Here is a 23,712-nt window from a genome sequence, read left to right as displayed (position 1 = left end):
ACAGTAGTATAAACATGTAGATTATAAAATTACGAACCTAACGCAAGTTGAACGGGTCAAATCGGAGTTAAAACGGAGAAGTTGTGGCCTAAAGAAAGTAGTGGCAAAACTGTAAATAAGTGAAAACGTATTTTGGATCTAAACCGAATAAACTATGTTTTCCAAAGAGGAAAACGTAATCTATGATTGCGCTTTGGACCGTGGGTTCTATTTTAGAAAACTGGAGGGGCTCTTTAGCAAGATGACCACGCGAAGGGGTATCGGGGATCCTAGACCACTGGATCGGAGATGGACGGCTCGGATAAGATCGAGAAGGGAGAGGGAGGAGGCTGCCGGCCGGAACAGTAGCCGGCGCCGTGGCGTGCCATAGCCGGCGACGGAGCTCGGCGGCGAAACTCGAAAATGGCCTTAGGGGCGACGGTTTTCGACGGAGAAGACACGGGAGAAGAGAGGAGGTTGAGGCGAGCTCACCTAGGGCACTGGTGGGACCTCCAAGCACCGGAGACGACGCACGGCTTGGCGAGTCGACGGCGGATGGCGGCGTAGGGCTAGCTCTAGGCGAGGAGGTGCGGAATAGGGTGCGGGGTAGGCAGCACGGCGTGGGGGCTCACTATTTATGGGCTGGCGCGGCTTGGGGCTCACGCCATCGGGTGGGACGTGGATGGGGCGGACACAGACGCGACCGAAGAGCACGCGTCGCGTACGACTGGAGGTAGGGGGCGATGCTGACAGGCAGGCCCGGACGGTCGGCGACAGAGGAAAGGGAGGCGTGCTGGCGGCTGCTGCTGCGCGGTTGGGCCACGGATTGGGCCGCTCGGGCTGAAAGGGAGGGAGCGCTGGTTAGGCCGGCGAGCTAGGCCAAGAGCGACGATGTGGCGCTGGGCTACGGAAGAGAGGGGAAGAGTGGGCCTGCGCAGGAAGAGCTGAAGAAGAGGAGGAGAGAGCGGGCCACAGGAGAGAAGCAGGCCGGGCCTAAGGGGAGAAGGACGGCGTGTTTTTTTTTTCATTTCATTTTTTCAAATCCTTTTCTATTTCCTATTTCAAAACCAATTTCAATTAAGAATCATATCAAGTTCAAATATTATTTCCTATATACTTTTCAATTCAAAGGAAAATGTGAAATTTTGGTAAGTTTTCCAAAAATAAATCTTACAACTTTTTAAAATCTTTTATTTTCAAATTTTCTTTTCTTTCTTTTTTTTACTTCAAAGCCATTTTTAATTTCATTTGCAAAAGTAATTTAAACCATTCTGAATTTTTAATCAAAATCACTCAACCAAATAAATCAAATGTAAGGGCATGTATGCTCAAACATGTTGCTACCTTATGATGAATTTTAATTTAATGAAAAAATTTATTTTTCTATATCTCATGTGCACAAAAATTCACAAATAAATCATTTTAAATCCTATTTTTGAAAATGCAAATTTTAGGGTGTTACATTTTGGCTTTTCTAGATACGTACTCCATTTGTTCCAAATTATAAGACGTTTTAGTTTTTTTTTGCTACGTTGCTTTTATTATGTATCTAGACATAGTGTATATCTAAGTGCATAGCAAAAGTTACGTATCTAGAAAAGCCCAAACATCTTGTATTTGGAACAGTAGAAGTAGCTTTTCCTTTGATTTAGACATATACTATGTCTAGATACATAGTAAATTAAATGTATCTAGAAAAGTCAAAACATCTTATAATTTGGAACAGGGGCAGTAAATATTTGAAGTTAAATGTATATTTTGTCTATTTTAACTCTCTTTTGTTAGCGTTATACCAAGTTAGCACCTAATATTGTCAATGACCTTCTTTATTCTGATAGATGTTTTTCACTTTTTTTTATCTCACATCCCCTCCATTTTACTCTAGCTTCGCCACTGACTATATCTAAATTATAATCATATATGTACCCTTGTTGCATATGTTTAGGTACCCAAAAGATAAGAGTACCCCTACTAATTTGTTCTAGCTTCATCATGGGCTATATGGTGTGAATTATGATGGTACCCAAAGGACGTGGTGCCGGCTGTGTACAGAAGGAAGAAAAAGATCAGTTCAGCTTGCACTTGCAAGCGACTAATGGATTCAAGCTATCAACATCCAAGCTATTATGTCCATGCAGCAAATTGTTGAATTTGTAGACCTTCGGGGGCAAGTGCAATCCATACAACTAAAATCGGAAGATGAAGGACCAAGTTATATGGAGGCTCAGTGCAGGGTGAGAACTCGGCGTAGTCAGAGTATACATCCCAGTTGCTACTTCTTTGCATTGGCTTTTCAGATTCGCAGATTCGCCTTTGTCTGTCGATAGACTAGCAGCATGGGGATCCTGAAATTTCGATCAACTGGCAGCACAATCCATCTTACTTCTCGTGAAACCTGTACAAGCACAAGATAGAGCAGTGAGTCAGAAGTCACAGAGGTTATTGGGCCTTTTTAATTGCTTAGCAGAGGGCTTTGAAATAGACATATATACTACCATTATTATGTACAAGAACTTAAGCGAAATATTACTGTACCTAATAAGATCACGAGACTGAAGTTTATCCTTGTCAGAACAAGCATGCATGATTTTTTTTCTTGGTGCTTGTATTTGTAAAAGTGTGGACAGATCAGGGTTCTGAATGTCGGCCAATTTTCATTATATCCATGACCTCCGGTATACATACAGGTACTTTCAGTTCCGTTTTGTTTATTTTTAAAATTCTAGCCAAAATTTCATAAAGATTTGAAAATTGCAACCAAAATTTCAATGATTTTCGCAATTCTCGATCCTACCAGTCCCCTCCGATATTTATATCTCAACCGATAAGCTGAACCCTGCGACCGATATGCTTCTTCCTTGAAAGAAGATGAAGCCAGATTTTTTCCATTAGCTAAAAAAATATGGAAAAGGTGATGTACTAGTTTGCTCTAGTGCCATCAGGCACGAAATAAAAGTAGTGACAGCATTGGAAACGGAATGCAAAACTGTGACAGAAAGTTGTGTTCCGAATGCAAAACTGTGACAGAAAGTTGTGTTCCGAATGCAAAACAGTGACAACCATTATCCCCTACCACACCAATAGGACTACATACAACACCGACAAACAAAACATGGTAGCATGGACCTATATAGTAAAACATCTAGCAAAATAAGATGAACTAGCAAATTAGTGAGGGATGAATGTACCGAGGGGTTTGGATGCTGTCACGTTGGTGTGTCCAGGGAGAGAAGACGCCGGCCCTTGATCAGGTCCCTTAGTCATATATCCTCACACTAGGAATGTGAGAGACAAGGTGCCGGTCAGGCCCCACTCCTTGCTCGTAACGCGTAGCAAAACCAGGGAAGCCCCTAATGTTTTTTTTTTTGAAGAATCAGGAGGAGCCAGGGGCTCCTACTGCAAATGCATTAATAAACAAAAGAGTGTAATTACAAACAATCCAGGAGAGGGTAGGGAGAAAAGAAAAGAATAAAGAGGATTAGGGGACAGCGAAAGAGTGGAAAAAAAATCCACAAGATTACAAATTGGAATTGATCCATGATTCTAGAGGAGGAGCAATTCTAGCTTTACATCTATGCAGAAGCAACAGAGTCTCTACTGTAAAATGCCTTTTGCAATCTTGCACCGAAGGATTCATGTTTCTGAAGATGACATCATTTCTTGTCATCCAAATTGCCCAGCAGAGGAGGATGAAGATGTCCAGGGAGAATTCAACCTTTAGTAGAGATTTCCACGCTAGAAAAATTTGCTGGATTGAGAGGTGATCAGCAAAGTGAAAATCCATCCAACTCCAACAGTCCTTGGCAAAAGGACAGTAGAAGAGCAGATGCATGACTGTTTCCTCTGTGGAGTTCTGACAGAGGACACACTGGTAATTATCTAGATGCATTCCTCTTCTTCTAATCATGTGTTCTAGTGTTCAGCCTATCAATAAGAGCCAGCCAGAAAAAAAAAATTGTGGTTCCCTTGACAAGAGGTTTTCCACAACCATCTAAAAATTGGTTCAACCTGTGAGTGACCTGTGAGTGTTTTATAAAAGGCGAAAGAATAGTTCGCTTTGTGCTCGGCCCCCGCGTCGCTCTCCAGGAGGGCGGCTCGGGTGGCGACCCTTCCTCCGCCGCCAGCCCTTCCCCACGCCTTCACCGCCTGGCCGCTGCCGGAGCTCGACGGCGGAGATGGCCGAGAGCAAGGAAGGCGGCGGCTGGGACTTCTCTCCTCCCTCCCTCTCTCTCTCTCTCCCGGAGGAGCTCCCGTGCACAGCTGCCGGCTGCCGGTCCCCAGCGCCGGCGCGCGCGGATCCGGCGCCCCTCGACCGGATCTACGACGGGGAGGGCGGCAGGTGCTGGGCGGTGTCCATGGCGGCAGCGCCGGCGACGGGGTGGCCGCGCGCCTGCAGGCGGCCGGGGCGGCGCCTAGGCGGAGACAACCTGCCTGTGCCCGCACGCCTGCTGCCTTGCCGGGGCAGCAGCCGGCCCGGGCCAGCCCACCTGCTCCGGTCCGCGGCTGGCGGATGCTGTTCCCCAGCGGCCGGATCCGGTCCCCTCTGCGCTCGATCTATGTGCGCAGGGGCGGCTGACGGGCCTTTCGGCGGCAGCGGCTCGACGACGGTCCTGGCCCCGCAAGGTCTCGCGGTGGCTATGGCGGTGGCCCGTACGGCATACGACGGCGGTGGGTGGCAGAGAAGTCGGCGGTGGGGCACTGGATCTGGCGCCACGGCCACATCCGGTGCCCCCGGGGCAGGGGGCGGCGCCCGTGGTGGGGCATGCGCCTGACGGTGGCTGGCGGAGGTCGGCAGCGTCGACGGCGGGTGCTTGGGCCGGCGACGGTAGCTGGCGACGGCTTCGGCGTGCGGCAGGATGACGCGCGTGGCAGGGTAAGTCCAGTTCTGCATGTTGCCCGATCGGAGGGGGTGGCGGCCGACGCAGCTGTGCGGCTGCTGTGAGCAGCCGGCGCGTCGATGCCCCTCTGGAGAAGCTTATGCGGGATGGCAGTGATGACGACGGTGGCGACAGGCTACGGTCTAGCATCTTGGCTCGACGTATGTGCTAGGGGCACCTCGGGCGAAAGCCTTGGCGACGGCGACGCCTGTGGGCGCCATTTTCCTTGTTAGGGGCGTCGTGTTCTTGTGCCCCCAGCCATGTCTTCCACGGGTGAAAACCCGGTCCTTTCCTGGACAAGCGACGGCGACGCATCCGGCGTCGTACCCTTCCTGAAGGCGTCGCTGTGGAAATTTGTCTCGGCCGTGATGTCTCCTTCGGCGGATGCCCTCCGCCTCTCGGCGCCCGGTTGATGCGAGACGGCGAGTTCTGCATCGCGAAGTCGGAGCTGCTGCATCAGGGGATGTAGCTCGGCAACGATGACGCGTGTCCAACCCTCCTTCTCCGACGGCTGGGTTTTCAGCTTTAGAGGCTCGGCAATCGCCGCGGGCGGGGCGTGGGATCATGGTCGGAAGTCGGAGCTGCTCTTTGCGGGGCCGTTGAGCTCGGCAACGATGACCTGCTGCAGCCTACTGCTTCGGGCCCGTTGGTCTGACATCTTATGATGGGTTGTCGGTGTGTACTCTGTCGCGTTGCGTGGGTGGGTAACCTTTCGTGGTGTTTGGCGCCACGCTTGGCTACCTTTTGCTTGTATATAAACTTCATTCGTCTTAATTGAAAGGCAGAGCTCCTGCCATTGTTTCAAAAAAAAAAAGCTTTGGAGGAAGAAAACTGAGCAGAGCCCCAAATGTAAACCCAATTGTCATTCATTTCATTGAGGGCTATTGTTGAGAATTCCAGCTGAAATTCTTGAAGTTGATTATAAGCCTCTATTGACAATGGCAGGTTGACAAGGTCATGAAGAGTAGCAGTACCATGTGCCTTGCTTAAACTTATCAATTTGTTTTTTGCAAAGGAGTACAATTCTAGAAATTGAAGCTTTCTTATTTGACTGTTCCAAATATCATCCCAAAGTAAACAAGTTTGCCATTATATATCACCACACTGGCCATTCCTTTATATTTATCAAGCAATTTCAAGACATCCCTCCACCAGAAGGACCTTTTTGGGATAATTGCATTTGGCAGCCTTCCATTTTCTGTAATGCTTGCCCCAGACTAATTCCACCCAAGGTAAATTACACTTGTTGAAGAACTTGTGTAAATGTTTCAGTAGCATTGCCTCATTGTGAGTTTGCAGATTAAGAACACCCAAGCCTCCTTCTTCTTTAGGAATGCAGACTAGAGGCCAAGCTGCCTTTGCCACCTTTTTGACATTTGCCTCTGCCCCTCTCCATAGGCAATGCCTCCTATACTTGTCAATTTGTTTTATTACTGTTTTGGGCAGAGCAATTCTGCACATAGTATAAGTTGGCAATGCAGTTAGAACCAAATTTGTGAGCTCAAGTTTGCCAGCTTGACTGAGGAAAGGGGAGATATAATTGAGTCTCCTTTCACATTTGCTTATTAGTGGGAGGAAGTCATCCACTCTTGGCCTAGTTAAGCCTAGAGGTAGGACCAAATAAGTGAAAGGAAAGGATCCAGTCTGGCATCCAAAGGTCCTTGCAAGATGACTTAGCTTTTCAGAACTCAGATTAATGGGGACCATCATAGATTTTGAGAAATTGATCCTCAGACCAGTTGACTCACTAAAGGATTGTAGAACACCTTTTAGGAAGAAGAGTTGTGCAGCTGAACCTTCCAGAACAATCAAAGTATCATCTGCATATTGGATGATGGGGAAATCCAAACTTGGGGCTGGGATTGGTAATTTGAGGAGATCATGCTGAACTGCTTTATTTAGGATGGATTGTAGCAAATCAGTAGCAAGAACAAATAGCAAGGGAGAGAGAGGGTCCCCTTGTCGGACACCCCTTCTGCAGTGAAAAAGTTTTCCAGAGACACCATTTAACAAGACTGATGAGGTACCAGAACTAAGGATGGAATCAATCCATGATCTCCATTTTGAGCCAAAGCCTTTATGAGCCAAAACATCCAGGATTACCTTGTGTTCTATCTTGTCAAAGGCCTTTTCAAAATCAAGTTTCAAGACCACAATTTCTTTTTTGGAGTGATGGCACAGGTGAAGATATTCAAAAGACCAGGCAAGACAATCCTGGATGGTTCTTGTTTTGATGAAGCCATACTGATTTCTATGCACTAGTTGAAGAATAATAGCCTGAAGTCTATTTGCTAGAAGCTTTGTGATCAGTTTGATGGAACAATTCAGCAAAGAAATTGGTTTGAAATCACCAACTTGTTGGGCACCATCAATTTTGGGGATGAGGGTGATATAAGAATCATTTATGCTTTGAAGATTTACTGCATTGTCTTGGAAGGCAAAACATAGTGCATAGAAATCTTCCTTAATGAAGTGTCAACATCTCTTGATAAACTCATTATTAAATCCATCTGGGCCAGGAGCTTTGTCATTGGGAAGATTTCTTACCACTGCATGAATTTCTTCTGTGGTGAAAGGTTCTTCAAGCCAGGACAACTCTGAGTTACTTTCCAAGAAATAGCTGAGATTAAAAGCCACAGTGGTAAAATCAGAATGTCCCAATCTTTCTTTGAAAGCATCACAGAGAATGATTATTTTTTCTGCATGGCTGTGGGCTGTTTCTCCATTGTTTTTCTGTAGCTGTGCTATTAAGTTATTCCTATGTTTGATAGTTGCATTTGCATGGAAGAGTTTAGTTCCAGCATCCCCATCCTTGACCCATCTGACTTTGCCCCTTTGTTTCCAATATACTCTTTGCTGTTCTAAAAGATGACTTAACTTCTCATTGAGTGTTTCCTTGAAATTCCACTCCATTATTGTCAGATCTCTGCATTCTTCTATGATTTCCATGAAGGATAAGATAATCTTGACATTATTCAGTGTTCTCTTGAGACTTGAGAGATTTTGCTGCCAACTTCTAAGAACTTTCCTCAGATTTTTGAATTTGGCAGTGATTGTTTTTGCCTTATCAGCCTGGCTGCTAACTGCCTCTCAACCTTGCTGTGCAGTTGTTATGAAAGAAGGTTGCTGTAGCCAATAATTCTCAAACCTAAAGATTTGGCTCTTTGGGATAGATGTTGAGATGGATATGTTGCATGGCCAATGATCAGAAGTCTGCATCACTAAAGTACTGACAGAAGTTTCTGGTTAGAAAGTGGTCCAGGAACTTGAAGTGAAAAACCAGTCTAGTCTCTCCATTAGAGGTGAGGGTTGTTTATTTGTCCAGGTGAATTTTCTACCATACAGAGGCAGCTCTATGAGTCCAAGGGAGCTTATAGCATCATTAAAGAGTAACATCGTATTCACATCTCCTGGCTTATTCCTGTTTTCAGGCTTTCTTAGTAAGTTGAAGTCTCCTATAACAAGCCAATTTACTACAACCACTGCTGTGTAATGTTTGAACCATTGAATGAAGCTTCTTTTTCCCTCATGAGTGCAGGGCCCATAGACATTTGTTAAGAACCAGTAGTCACTGTTATGTTAGGCAGTGAGTTTGACAGTTATGGCAAAGTTATTCTCAAAAACTAGCTGGCCACTAAATGCAGAGCTTTTCCAACCAATGATAACCCACCTGATGCACCATTAGATGGCAAAATTTCAAAGGAATCAAAGCCCGGGGGACTAAACTTTCTGAGGAATTGAGCATCACAGATTTGTCTCTTTGTTTCATGGAAGCAAAAAACGTCGCAACCAGCTTCAATTAAGGTATTCTTAATTGGATTCCATTTTTCATCCGAATTAATACCTCTGACATTCCAACAAAGGACTTTCCAAAATCTGTGGTTCTGATTATTCATGGCTAATAAATTTGAGAGCAATCGACAAGCAACTTATGTAACCGTGAGAAAGAACTAGAATGATCACAAACATCAGGGAGCTTGAACTTAGAGGTAACAAACAAGAGTGCCAGGTACTTGGACATAGCCACTTCAGACCAGAACCAGATAGAACAGACAAAGTTTGACACAGACCAGAACCACTTAACAGCTACCGAGAATAGACCTAACCAAGTTCTTAAGATAATCTGCACACACATTGCCAAGCAAGCAAAGAAAAAAGAAAGGCAAACTGCCCATAACTCAAAAGTGCAGTGCCAATCTTGATCTTCGAGCTACACAATCATCGTCATTTCTTCATTTCCATTGCTGGTGCAGCACCCTCTGAAGCCTCAGGGTTGGCACCATCTTCATCTTGAAAGTCAGGATCATCACCCCTGGACCTCTTGTTCTTCTTCGCTTCCTTCTTCGCAGTGGTCTTCTTGATTCTTTTCTTCAGCTGACTTAGAGTTTCCTCTTCATCTTAATCATCAGAAATTACTTTGCTAGGCTTGACGTTTTCCTTCAGGATCTTCTTCTTCTTCTGATTCAAGGCTTCTACAGAAAGGAAGCCCTCATCAATCTGACAGAGGTTGTGACCTAGCTTCTTGATCATAACCTGTGAGAGCTCAGGTGGATCAGAGTTGCAGGCCAAGCATTTTTGCTGGTGCAGCAGTCAGCCTTGAAACCCTTGTTTACTTCTTTGAGTCTAGGGCTCCTCACTTCACTTTCAACTAATGGTGGGTTCCTCTTCTTTTGTTTCCCAGCAGGCAAATTTCAGTTGCAGGCAAGTTCTCAGCTGACTGTGTACTTTCATTGATAGATTCTGACAACAGCAGTGGTGGACCGAACTCAGAATTGATGCAGGATAGGGACAACTTGTTCTATGGGCATTTGTGTGGGATTCTGATAGAGGAAGTTTTTAGGCTCTTATTGAAGAAAGCCCAAGCTTCAGATTCTATGAAACTTTTGGCCCACTTATAGTTTGCTGGTGAAAGCAGCAAATAAGTGAAGAAGGGGCCCCACTGAGCTACAACTTTTACATTTTTTCTAGGGATATTCTCCAAAGCTGCCAACCAGGCTTCATTGAAACTGTCCATAGAGCTATTCTGCTTATGGAGGAGGATCCACTGAGGTTTCATTTCTCAGCAGTACTGTTCCAATTTGCACAACATGATTCTCTGCATTTTCTATTGTCTGTTCTTCATTTTCATCATCCTCTGAATCTTGCTCATTCTCATTAAGCAGCATATGATAGGGTATTTCTTCATCACTATCATCAATTACAGGTTCAATTGGCAGATTGACATGAGGAATTTGGACTTCTTCATTAACTTGCTGTTGAACTGGCTCTGCAGGGAGATCATTTAGGTTAAAACCATGTTTCTGTGCTACCAACTGGATGACCTCTTCATCAGCTTCCTGCATGAGGTTATTAAGTTCCAGAAAGCCTTCATTCATAGCATCAGGAGCAGCTGCAGGATTAATGATAACTTCCTGCATATCCATGTTTGGGAGACCAACATTCAAATCAATTTCCATGTTATTTTGAGCAAGAAGTGGCTGCTGATCTTGGGGGGCTGGCCACTGATCCCAGGGTACATTCTGAACATTTTGAGCTGCTAAAAAATCCTACTGAGCATTGGGATTAACCTCTTCAACTTCAACTTCTTGATTATCAGCAATTGCTAGGTCATCAGCCTCTCTAGCCTGAGCTTGATTGTTAGCAGCATTACCCTGTCCAAACTGAAACTGAAACTGTTGGTCGTTTTGTTGCCCCCCATCAATAGGTCCTGCACCAGGTTGCCCCAAACCAAAGAAGTCAAAGGGAGCAAGATGATACAGGTGTTGTGGAGCAGGGTCTTCAGGTGGAGGACCACCTCCAACAAAGTCATGACTCACTATCTCACACTGGACTGTCCATGAATCTAAATCATTTCCCACTCCATCAGAGTAAACAATCCATTGTGGTATGCTTTGCAGATCAGCAACCCTAGCTCTGACAAGCAACCTAGTGAGACGCCTCCTATTGTTTACCCAATTATCAACTCTGCCAAAAGAACATATTGCGTCCTAAATGTAATCTGGCTCCCAGTAATCCAGAGGAAAACCCATCAACATAAGCCAGCATTCATGATTGAAATTAACTCTACGCCAGTTCCTCCCTTGATTATGCCTAGTAAAAGTGACCTGAACATCCCCATAGGTAACAGACTGTTTATGACTAGGGAATCTCTATCATTGGGAGAGTTGAAACAAACAAGCGCTTGACCAAGATGACTAGGTTGAATATCAGTGAAAGCGATATGTCTCTCTTCAAAGAACTCTTCAAGAACTTCTCTAACAGTAGGAAAATGCAGAGCAATACCGGGCAAAGGGTTGATGTTGACGATGGCCACTGTCTCATTCCTCCGTTGTGACCTTGATCTTGCCACTGCAGGCACCATGGCCACCCTTCCAGGCACGTTCAGCCGATGCATCCCATTTGGAACAAATGGGGTAGGATCAGCCCTTTGGCAGGCCATCACAGAATCGGTGCAAGTAGAGGCAGAGTGGAGTGTTTGCGGTGGTGAGATAGCAGATGAGTTGGGGTTTTCTCGTTGAGTTACTTAATCAGGTGTGAGCGCCGTAGATATATCAAGTGCCTTTGAAGCCGAGAAGACACCACCCAATGAGAGGGTGCATGAGACTGGTCCCACCTCACAAGACGAGGGGACATTCCAATTTACAACGATCGGGCTCGGCGGCACCAGGGGCTGCTGCATCGTTTTCTCAGCCAGGGAAGCTGCAAGGTCACTGAAGGATTCCAAGGTTGGGGGCCTGTTAGAAGAAGGTCCACTGGGCCGCCCGGCTTGCTGGCGAAACCAAGAAGAGTAGGGAGACAGGGCCGCCGGTCCATTGTTTGCATCCAAAGGTGATTTCCTTTTGAATTAGCAGCCTTGAGACATGTTGCCGCCACATGTCCCCAACCAAGGCAGGCAAAGCATTTAATGGAGCTGTTACAGCTGCTCCTTGAATGGGTTGAAGCCAGGCATCTAGAGCACCGAACTTGGTTAATGCCAGGATTAATGGACTGCTCACGAACCAAGGAAGAACTTTCAAACACAGCTGGCTGCAGATGTTCAAACGCAGAAACTTTTGGGAAGATGATTCTGTCAAACACAGACTTTCTGAATGGTTGCTTGTGAACCCCATTGCCTAACGTGATCGAACTGGAAGAGTGCTTGGATCCACCATTGCCTAGTGGGATGGAATTAGCACAAGACAGGGGTGGGCACTTGACCGCATCCGCGAAAGAAAAGCCAGGACGAGAATGAGCAGAGCGCAGAGAAGAATTGCTAACAGATGACCAAGAGGCAGCTTCTTCTTTACTGAAGGCAAGAAACTCACTTCACCAATTCGGACCACCACCTCCCCAAAGGTGAGAAAAAGATCTTATGGGTATAACACTCATAGGAAATCAGACGTCGGGCAAAGAAGCCCACTTGCTGATGGCTAACAAAGAACTTGAAAACCCGGGGGGAGAGCTGGGAGACACGAAAATGACTAGCCACACCACCAATGGTGGCCTGAATCAACAGACCAACTGACTCATCCGAGAGGCGGAACTTACATCGCCCAAAAGAGGCCACAAGAGCGAAAGAGCTACCAGAGAGCTCTGAGCAAGAAACAGGCACCCCAAATCTATTCCAAATCTCAGACTATACCCGGAGACCGGGCTCAAAGGAGAGACCACGGAGATCCATGGAGCAAAGCCAGGGAGAGCGAAGAGAAGGGGGGATCAAACCTTCACAGGCGGCAGCGGTCAGTGATCATCAGCTTAGATTGTGCTGGCAGTGATCATCAGCTTAGATTGCGGTTCGCCGTCGAGCACCTTGAGGGCAATCCTTCCAGTATTAGTCCCCGTTCCTCCAGGAGTGACCAGTCACCACCTTGAGAAACCAGCACAGTCAACTCCGGTGAGGAGCTGATTCAACACCCTTGGCCAGAGTTGAATCAACGCCCGAAGCCAGGGCCTCGGGTCAGTGGCAGCGAAGCCGCCATGTCGAGGGAGATCAGCAACAGAGCTCGGTGGATGCCGTACCGTCGGAAAGACGGACAGCAGAGGGCGCTCAGAATCAGGAGCGGACAGACGCCGCGGCCAAGGGGGCCACCGACGGGCGGGTGGGCGAGGGGCACGCAGGCACAGAAGCGGCGGAGCGGTGGGAAGCAGTTCGCCGCGGCCACGGGGGCAGCCGGCGGGCGGGCGGGCAAGGTGCACGCGGGCTCAGGAGCGTCCTACAGCTGCTCACTCCGCTGAAGGAGGGTTGGATGCTAGCGCAACACACAGGGTGCAATCGACTGATCACTCAATCTGATTGTATGGGGGAGCCTCTAATGTACAAATCCTGGAGAGCAGCAAGGCATTTTATGGATTGGGGCAGGAACTGAAGGGCAGGACAATGCTGGATCCAAAGTTTTTTTGGGTGCCTCTTATCTGGGTACAACTGTAGTATCTGCTCATGTACAGACACACACTAACCCTACACACACACCACACTCACACCACACGTACACAAGCAACCCTACAACTATACTCAGATCACTGGATCGCGTCCTTCTTGAAATCACCGGGTCCATAGACCTGTAGACGACGAGGCGCGTCGCATTCCCTTTGTAGCTCCACGCGAGAGGCAACATAATTTATTTGGGGATAGACCCCGGTGAGAGACGCGAGTGCGATTCCTGAGAATTGAACTCGCGCCGGCTGCCTGCCCACCGGCAGAGCTAGCCACCCGAGCTCTGCTCGGTTCTCTGCTGGATCCAAAGTTGCCGAAGTGCCGAGAGTTGTCCAATCCACTCCGGCAGCACAGTCAGTTCACCACATAGTGCCAGGTTGAGGTGCTCCAGGGAGCTGAGGTGCTGTATCACGTCAGGCAGCTGCTTCAGATTGTCCCAGCGAAAATGCTCAGCGAGACGAGGGACGTAAGTTGCTTTGTCGACTGTGGGAGATCGTCAATTAATGGGGTCACAAAGACCATCAGCCTTCGCAAAGAGCGCAGTTCGCCAAGCCAGTCAGGCAGCATGCCAAGGGCCTGGCATTCCATTATCTCCAACTGCTGCAGGGATGTTAGGTTTGGAAGGATCTCAGGCAATTCTGTCATGTCATTGCAGTACTCAATGTGCAAGGTCTCCAGTTCAGTGCAGTGCTGCAGGTACTCCCAGCTAGATGATGATCCTGTCAGTCGTAGTTTCTTGAGACGAAGGGCTACTGAATGCACGTTGCCGGATGACGAGGATTCATCGGCAGATGGAGGAAGCCGCCGATGGGAGAAGCTACATGGGGATAGCAGCTGCTCATTGCTGTCTTCAAAAGACAACGTCCCCAATGAAGGTGGGAAGTAGGGCTTCACATTCAATTTTGGGCAGCCTGTTACGCACAGCTCAGACAGGACAGGGAAACAGCATTGTGCTCCAAATTCTTCCTCCTGAATTTCAAAACCACTTGTCGTAGTCCGCAGCTCCTCTAAATTAGCCATTCTGAGCAGGTTCAGGGACTTCAGCGAGCCAAACACCAAAAGTCCTCGGATATACTTCAAGTTTGGAAATCCTTCTAGCGTCATGTTTGTTGGAGAAAGGAACTGGCATTGGCTGGTTTGCTTTATCATTTTACCTGCACAACAAGAAGAATCATTTTGATTCATCATCCAATGCGGCAAACAGGGGCCTCTGTAACCGCAGATTTTCAAGTAATTAATTTGCGATGGCGGTTCAAGAGCATTAAGCACACCCTGGTCTTGTTCCACATCTGATCCTAACTCTTCCTCGGTTTGACTTGAAGACCAACCCAACTCCAAACTCCAAATATTCTTCTGCTTCAACATGGCCTTTTCTGCCTCACTTGGATCCTTTAGGTCTTTAATGTTGCTAATTTCCACATGACCACCTATCATATCAAGATTTTCAAGCTCTGAGATCCTTGCATCATCTTCACCACACCCAACAGCAAACCGGCCTATATGTCTTAGACGAGTCAGCTGTCTAAAGTAACCCTGATGGCATGCATTGTAGTTTGCTGCAACCTGCTAGATTCAAATCCTCAAGATTTTTTAAGTTAGTTATACCTTTAGGCAACTCCACCAGCTCCTTTCAATTATGAAGGTCTATATGCTCTAGAGTACCAATTGAAGCAACCCATTGGGGTAGCACAGTCATTTTGGTTTCAGATAGGTCAAGAGTATGCAGGATACGACAGGCAAATGTGTTTGGTAGATCTCGGAGAACCCGACAACCATGTAAGCTGACTGTCTGTAAGTTGCTTAACTCCCCATTGAAATCTAACAATAGTTGTTGCAAAGATGAACATCCAATTATATGAAGCACCCTTAGGTTTCCCAATCTGCCCACAGAGCTTGGTAGCTCTCTGAGCTTTTCACAATAATTTAGTTGCAAGGACTGAAGATCTCGGCAGTTACCAATGGACTGAGGCAAAGTCTTGAGATCAGTAATAATATTGCACTCTAGGGTTTGTAGCTTCTTAAGTTTGCCAATAGACTCAGGTAATGTCACAAAACCTTTGCAACTAATAAGATGAAGTAGGGCTTCACATTCACTTTCGGGCAGCCTGTAATGCTATGCTAAATTCAGACAGGACAGGAAAACAGTACTGTGCTTCTGATTCTTCCCCCTGAATTTCAAAACTGCTTGTCGTAGTCCAGAGCTCCTCTAAGTTGGCCATTTTGACCAGAGAGAGGGACTCTAGCAAAGGAAACTCCAGAAGTCCTCGTATACTTCAAGTTAGGAAATTCTTCTAGTGTCATTCTTGTTAGAGAAAGGAACTGACATAAACTGGCCTGCTTGAACACTATACAAGCACAGAAGGAAGAATCATTTAGTTCGTCATCCAATGGTACCGACCGGTGCTCTCCCTCTGATGGATCGAAGGTTGTACGGATGAGTGATGGTTGGACGAGGTTTGAAGGTGGAGGATCGGCGGCGGGGCGCCGTGATCTCGTGCGCAAGGGAGAGACAGAGGCGGCTAGGGCAACTCCCGGCTCCCTAAGAAAGCCGAGTAATATGATTACTCTTGCTTAAAAATCCAATTGTGCCTGATTACAAGTATTTATACTTCCATGAATAAAATTGAGAAATAAAACTAAATATGCTAACAGGCTCTCTTAGCCACTAATGGGCTGCCGCCTGGAGTACTGCAGCCCGGTCATAACATCTCTTCCCGCCCCAACAAACAGCTCGTCCTCGAGCTGGACATCGGGGTAAAGAGTCTTGAAGTCATCGAGCGGTTCCCATGTCACATCGTTGCCCGGAAGTCTGTGCCATTTGATCAGCAGCTTCCATTCGCCACGGCGGAGCTGAGCACGTAGAACACGTTCCGGAGCTAGCAGCAGGCGCCCATCCTGAACCGGCGGCACGGCCGCTGTAGCCGTGGGGAGATCACCCCGCCACTGCTTGAGCAAGCCAACATGAAAAACGTCATGGAGACGTGCACCTTCTGGTAGCTGCAAGTGGTAGGCCACCTGGCCTATACGTTCCAGGATCTAGAAAGGGCCAGCGTATCGAGGCCACAGCTTGCCCTTTGCCGGCGTTGCGAGAGTATGGGTGGGTCGATGGAGCAGACGAAGGAGTACCCAGTCGCCGACGTTGAAGTCCACAGCGCGATGATGCTCGTCGTAGCGGCGCTTGGCATGCTGCTGCGCCTGAAGGAGGCGCTCACGGACCTCCACCAAGAAGGCGTCCCGGTCTCGGAGCATGGTGTTCGCGGTCTCCGTGTGAGCGGCCCCCTCTCTGTGGGAAAGGAGGGGCGGCGGAGGCCGGCCGTAGACCACCTCAAACGGCGTCGCCTGGAGCGCCGTGTGGAACGACGTGTTGTAGCAATACTCCGCCCACGGAAGCCAGTCCACCCATGAGCGCGCCCGGTCACCGGTCGCACAACGAAGGTACATCGCGATCACCTTGTTGACGACCTCAGATTGGCCGTCGGTCTGAGGGTGAAACGCCGTGCTCAAACGCAGCTTCACACCTGCAAGCTTAAAGAGGTCACGCCACAGGTTGCTGGTGAAGACCGGATCGCGATCGCTGACGATGGAGTTGGGGAAGCCGTGGAGCCGCACAATCCCTTCGAAGAAGGCCCGGGCGACTGAGGCGGCGGTGTAGGGGTGGCTGAGGGCGATGAAGTGAGCGTATTTGGAGAACCAGGTTGGTACCGACCGGTGCTCTCCCTCTGATGGATCGAAGGTTGTACGGATGAGTGATGGTTGGACGAGGTTTGAAGGTGGAGGATCGGTGGCGGGGCGCCGTGATCTCGTGCACAAGGGAGAGACAGAGGCGGCTAGGGCAACTCCCGGCTCCCTAAGGAAGTCGAGTAATATGACTACTCTTGCTTAAAAATCCAATTGTGCCTGATTACAAGTATTTATACTTCCATGAATAAAATTGAGAAATAAAACTAAATATGCTAACGGGCTCTCTTAGCCACTAATGGGCTACCGCCTGGAGTACTGCAGCCCGGTCATAACATCAACATGGCAACTTGGAACCTCTGTAACCACAGATTTTCATGTTCTTAATTTGTGACGGTGGTTCAAGAGCATTAAGCACAGCCTGATCTTGTTCCACATCTGATACTATCTCTTCTTCAGTTTGATTGGAAGACCAGGTCAACTCCAAACTCCATATATTCTTCCGCTTCAACATGGCCTTTTCTGCCTCACTTGGATCCTTCAGGTGTTTAAGGTTGGTAATTTCCATACGTCCACTTACCATATCAAGGTTTTCAAGCTCTGAGATTCTTGCATCATCTCCACCACACCCAACAGTAAAGAGGCTGAATAGCATTTTGATCAACAGTAATCAATGCTTGGCCACTAGATGATGTGGAACCTCTGAAAAATATATCTGTAGACTTATCCTTTCGGCCAAAAACAGGTTGTTGTGGAACAGCTGATCAGTGCAAAGCTTGTTCGCTGCCAAGAACTCGAAGGCCTCTTCATCTAGAGGCGAGGTGGTGTCGCGTGAGGACGAGCTATCATCATAAGACAGATCAACAAGGTCCATTGGGATATCTGGTCCAAAAGCTCTGAGAAAGCGCATAGAGGAGCCTGAATGGCCAATATCAATAAGATCTTGAGGGAGGACAGTGTGACGCAGGACAATCACTTCTTGTTCGATTTCTGGGGGCTCTTGCAACTATTCTTTGGAGGAAGGGGTGCAGACTCCGGCACCTCAGCGACTCCGGCGTGAGAATCTAGGGTGTTTTGACAATCAGAGATCAGTTCGGGGATTTGTTTCGGCATCCAAACTAATCTGGGCCGAGCCTTGGTAAGACACTTCCTTTGAACGTGCCCGTAATTGTGGCAGGCTAGACATCTAACTTCATTTCTGCAATCAGAGCGCAAGTACCCAACTGCCAAGCAACGACTGCAGCCTATCAAAGAGTTTGAATTCGAATGCAACTTGGAAGCCTCCGAAGAATTCGCCGCTTGCACGGGATCGTAGACGCGGACAGGGAGCGAAGAATTGTCGCGAAGAACACGGCGCTCGAGATGGAAATCAAAATTAACACCGATGAAAACATTGGGAGCCAAACAATGAATGGGCGAGGGAAGGGCACAACATAGAGATCCAAACTTGATCATCCCAGGGGTGATCTGAGGACACCCCCAGGGGATTTAGCCATGATCTTGGGAGGACTCTGAACCAGCGTTTTAGCAAAAGTGACATATTTATTGGTGGCCTTTTTGAGAGATCTCTTAGTGCTCTTGGCGAGGACTTTAGACCATTCTCTTTCCTGCTCTTCTTCCCAGAGGCGCTTCTCTTTCTCCCAATTGGGAGTACCATTACTCCAAAGATGGAAATAAATGTCAAACTGAGAAGTGATCACCCGTCGGAGGCGATAGACATGAAAACCAACTTGTTTGCAGGAGACAGAGAAGCGAAAGTGATTGGTACTTAAAAATTGCATGTGAAAACCCGAAGCACGGCCACCCAAACAAGATTGGAGGGCCAAAGAAACTGAATCTTCAGTCAAGCGAAACAGGAAACGACGGAAGGTAGCCAGGAGGAAGAAAGATCCATTGGCCCAGGGAGAAGGATGGTGTACCAGGCTGCCAAAACGATGATCAACCTCCTCGTCAAAGGCATGCCCGTGGGAGAAATCCAGGCGAGCCGCCAGATCAGAGGAGGGCCCCATGTCACCACGGCGGGGCTGGTGATCTTGTTGGCAAAGATCAGAAACACAACCCAGATAGCCAAAGATGCACAGTTTACCTCACAGGCATTTTGTCAAACACCTTCTATGCGCTTATCGATGTCGAGGTCGAGGTCGAGGTCGAGGTCGAGGTCGAGGTCGAGTCGCGTATTAGAGTGGTGGTGGTGGTGGGTGCTGACGGGCTGTTCGCGGCACCGCACCGCCGCCTCCTTCGTCCCGCCCTCGTCGGGCTATTCGCGGCACCGCTGCGCCGCCTCCTTTGTCACGCCCACGTCGGGCAGCCAGCGGAGCTGCGCCTCCGCCTCCTCCGTCGACCTCGCTTGAAGCCGCCGAGCCGCCGAGGGGGAGGGTCAGTCGGCCAGACACAGTCGCCGGAGGGGTGCTGCAGAAGGGGCGCCGCCACCGCTGCCTGGCTGCCGGTGGCCGGCTCCTTTGCTGGCCGTTTTCCTGCAGACTAGCTCATGTAGCTAGGTAGCAGCCCAAGTACCCAAATGGCCACTAACAAGCTGACTTGCCGACGTCGATCGTGCAGTTGCGCTCCAGCACACGCTGATCTTGTTCCACATCTGATACTATCTCTTCTTCGGTTTGACTTGAAGACCAGGTCAACTCCAAACTCCATATATTCTTCCGCTTCAACATGGCCTTTTCTGCCTCACTTGGATCCTTCAGGTATTTAAGGTTGGTTATTTCCATACGTCCACTTATCATATCAAGATTTTCAAGCTCTGAGATTCTTGCATCATCTCTACCACACCCAACAGCAAACAGGGCCAGATCTCTTAAGAGAGTCAGCTGGCCAAATCCTGATAGCATGCATTGTAGTTTGCTGCAACCCACTAGATTCAAAACCTCAAGATTTTTCGAGTTAGCTATACCTTTAGGCAACTCCACCAGCTCCTTGCAATTATGAAGGTCTATATGCTCTAGAGTACCAATCGATGTAACCCATTTGGGAAGCACAGTAACTTTGGTTTCAGAAAGGTGGAGAGTACGAAGCATCGGGCAGGCAAATGTGCTTGGTAGGTCTTGGAGACCCCAACAACCATGTAAGTTGACTGTCTGTAAGTTGCTTAACTCAACATTGAATTCTGAAGGAAGTTGCAAAGATGAACATCTGAGTATATGAAGCACTCTTCGGTTCCCCAGTCTACCCATGGAGATCGGTATGTCTCTAAGCTTTCCACAGTAATTTAGTTGTAAGAACTGAAGATCTTGACAATCACCAATGGACTCAGGTAAACTCTCAAGATCAGTAATATCATTCAGCTCTAGAGTTCTTAACTTCTTAAGCTTGCCAATAGACTTAGGTAACACAACAAAACCTTTGCAACTAATAAAATGGAGTGACTGCAAGTTCCAACAGCATGATATAGCCTCTGGAAGTTCCGTGCATGTAAGTTGATGGATTTCAAGATATCTAAGATGTTCTAACTTCAGTATGAATTGTGGAAATAGAGTATCAACTGCATAGTCTAAAACAACACTGCGGATATAGCAAATCTCATGGTTATCAAATGACGGGTTACCTCCAGAGACATATACAGCACAGACTTTGTCAAATAGGCCCCCCTCAACCTTCTCACTGCAAGACATCAAAGACAAATATCTGCATTTTTGTGACCAGTTATGTGTAGTCATGTTCTTTGGTAGAGATGCCATCACTTCATACTGTAAAATATAACGAGTAAGATCATGAATCAGGTCATGCATCTCGCATACTACACTTTTTTCAGGCCAAGTTTCAACCGGACTTTGAAGAAATCCAGCTTTCATAAGAGCATCAAAGTATTCATTTCCAATATCATGTGCCAGCTGTTCATTCTTCAGCTTGATGAATCCATGGGCAATCCTTTGTTCAATCAAGTAGTCTTTATTGATTTTGTAGCCTTTGGGGAATATGGAGCAAAATGTGAAGCACTCCTTTAGATGATCTTTCAAGTAAATATAGCTCAGTGTCAAGGATGCAAACACTCTGCCTTCTATAATCTCTTCTTCCCATAGATTATTCTCTCTTATGGCTCGCCAAGTATTTATTGTTCTGTTTTCATGGAGAACAGATCCAAGAGTTTTTATTGCTAGTGGCACCCCACCACATTTCTTCACGATATTTTTTCCAACTTGAATATAAGAAGAATCCAAATCTTGTTCCACCCAACCACAACTGTTTAGAAAGAAGCTCCAGCTCTCATCCTCTAAGAAGAACGGCAATTTGAATACATCCTCTGATTCCACAGCTTCCGCAACACTTTGGTTGCGAGTAGTTAGAAGAATCTTGCTTCCATAGGCACCATTATTTAGGAGAACCATGAAATTTTCCCATTCTTGCCTATCCTCATGCCAAGCATCATCCAAGACAAGAAGAAACTTCTTTCCGCTCAATTTGTTTGAAATTGCATGGAGCATTTGATCTTGGGCATGGACACCAGAGTTTTGCTCAACGACAGCTTCAAATAGCTTCCCAATGAGTTTATCCTTGCAAATTTCTTGCAATACATGGACCCAGAATATTGTATTTGTGAAGTGCTCCTTTATCTTGTCATCATGGAAGATATGTTGGGCTAAAGTAGTCTTGCCAGAACCACCAAGCCCAACAATAGAAACTATATGATTACATTCTCCTTTGTTAGGTTGTACAAGCTTAGATATGATTTTGCCCTTCACAGGATCCCTTGATGGTATTTTTAAGTCTTCAACATAACTCAACAAAGACTGATCTGATGTTTCCTTGTTTCTGCTTTGAACTGGTTGATCCACTTGTAAATCGTGTAGTGTATTTTCCTTCACAATTGTATCAAATGTCACCTTGATTTCATCGATCTTATGGGCCACCTTGTGTGGGAACACAAGCAACTCTGGTTTTGCAGAAAAGTTGTCAGTTATAGCAGGCTTATCATGGTCACTATTTACCTTGTGTTTCTCATCTTCAATGTAGACATCATCAAGTAAATCATAAATCTCATTAGCAAGACTTCTCAATTTCAACACCCCTCCACCAGATACTTCATGGTCTATTGTTCTGCCACGAACCACAGACAGCCAGCTCATAATCTTTGTATGTATATCCTGGAGCTCGGAGAGATCCTTTTTTAAACCAATTATGGAAGCAAACTCACTGGATATCAGTGAACCTAGCTTGTTTCCTGCAACCGTCAACAGTCCAGATGCTAAAGCACCCTCAATTCCAGCCATATTTGAAAGGCTCCTGCGCCAAACCCCTGTGGATGAAGTTGCAAAATGAATGGTTACATGTGTTTTGCCACCTCAAACTAATATGGTTGATGTGCTAATACAAGCAATATTATTTTTGTTGGCCCACAGGATCACCGGCTCAGGTGAGTGAACCACTCACCAGTCTTGCCGAGCACCCGCTAGTGTTGCCGAGCACCCACTAGCTAAGCCGACCACGAACAAGCGTTGTCCGTCCCCACACACTATGGCTAGAGGTTGAAGAAGAGGAAGAACAGAGCATACACACACAGTACAAGACACCAGCGTTGGCCGAAGCCCTGTACGGGAGATTGCAAATCTGAACTCTCTTTGCTGAGTTGCCGTGTATGTCTATTTATATAACTCTATCCATCTAGTCCTAGTACAGCGCACATACTATAACAGTAACTAGATAACACAGCAGGACTGACTTCTGCGCCTGTCCCTGCATGTGGCTACAGTGCGTCAATTGAGCCGTTCGGCGCCTGCCTCTGTCAGCGGCTACAATACCACAGTAGGGGGCCTTTTCGGCGCCGCCTTCCCTTGCTGTGTGTTCACACAAGGAAAGCAGTAGATTATTCTAACAATTCTTCCCCTAATCCTACTGCTATCCCTTGTACCCTCTCCATGCCGATCATCTCCTTCAGCTCTGTAAGTCGAAGACGTCCGAGCGGCTTGGTGAGGATGTCCGCGAGTTGCCGACCAGTTTCGACGAACTCGATGACGATCTGCCCTCCATCGACATAGTCCCTGAGGAAGTGGAACTTTACATCGATGTGTTTGCTCCGGTCGTGCAGAACCGGATTCTTCGCGAGGGCAATGGCGGGCTGGCTGTCCACCATCAGTGCTAGTGGGTGAGCTTCCTCACCGGTCAGCTCGCCTAGTAGCCGACGTAGCCACACAACTTGGCACGCCACTGTGGCCACCGCTACGTACTATGCCTCGCACGTAGATAGCGCCACCACCTTCTGTTTCAGCGACAACCATGAAATTGGAGCCGACCTGAGGAAGACGAGCACGCCAGAGGTGCTCCATCATCCATCGATGTCCCCGTGCCATATCTGCATCGCTGAACACAGTGAGATGCAGCCTACTTCTGCTGGTCTTTGGAAAGATGATCCCTTGATCCACCGTCCCCTTGACGTAGCGCTGTAGCCGCTTCACCGTAGCCCAATGATCCTCTCTGGGATCCTCCATGAAGCGACTGACGTAGTCCACGGTGAACGCAATGTCCGGCTTCATGTGGACTAGGTAGCGCAGACCGCCGACGATGCTCTGATAGAGTGTTGCATCCATCTTCGCCGCGGTGCTGGCCTTTGTCAGCTTCAGCCGCTCCTCCATCGGAGTCACACATGGCTTGCACTCAGCCATGCCGCTCCGCTCCAACAGCTTGGAGGCATACACGCTCTGACCGACCATGAGTTCCTTCGTCCCTGTCTTACCTCGATGCCGAGGTAGTAGGAGAGTACGCCAAGATCGCTCATTCGAAAACGAGCCACCATCTCACGCTTGAAGCTGTTGATGTCCT

The 23,712-nt window shown here is 47.6% G+C and overlaps 1 pseudogene; it reads right to left on the bottom strand.

Annotated features, from left to right (window-relative positions):
• Positions 1-2,229: 2,229 nt before the first annotated feature.
• Positions 2,230-22,166, bottom strand: LOC136481702 (putative disease resistance protein RGA3; annotated as a pseudogene).
• Positions 22,167-23,712: the final 1,546 nt, after the last annotated feature.

The sequence above is a fragment of the Miscanthus floridulus genome, chromosome 9 (assembly GCF_019320115.1).
Source record: "Miscanthus floridulus cultivar M001 chromosome 9, ASM1932011v1, whole genome shotgun sequence".
NCBI lineage: Eukaryota > Viridiplantae > Streptophyta > Magnoliopsida > Poales > Poaceae > Miscanthus > Miscanthus floridulus.
Note: the sequence above shows the minus strand (reverse complement) of the source record. Positions and strands in the feature narration are given on the sequence as shown.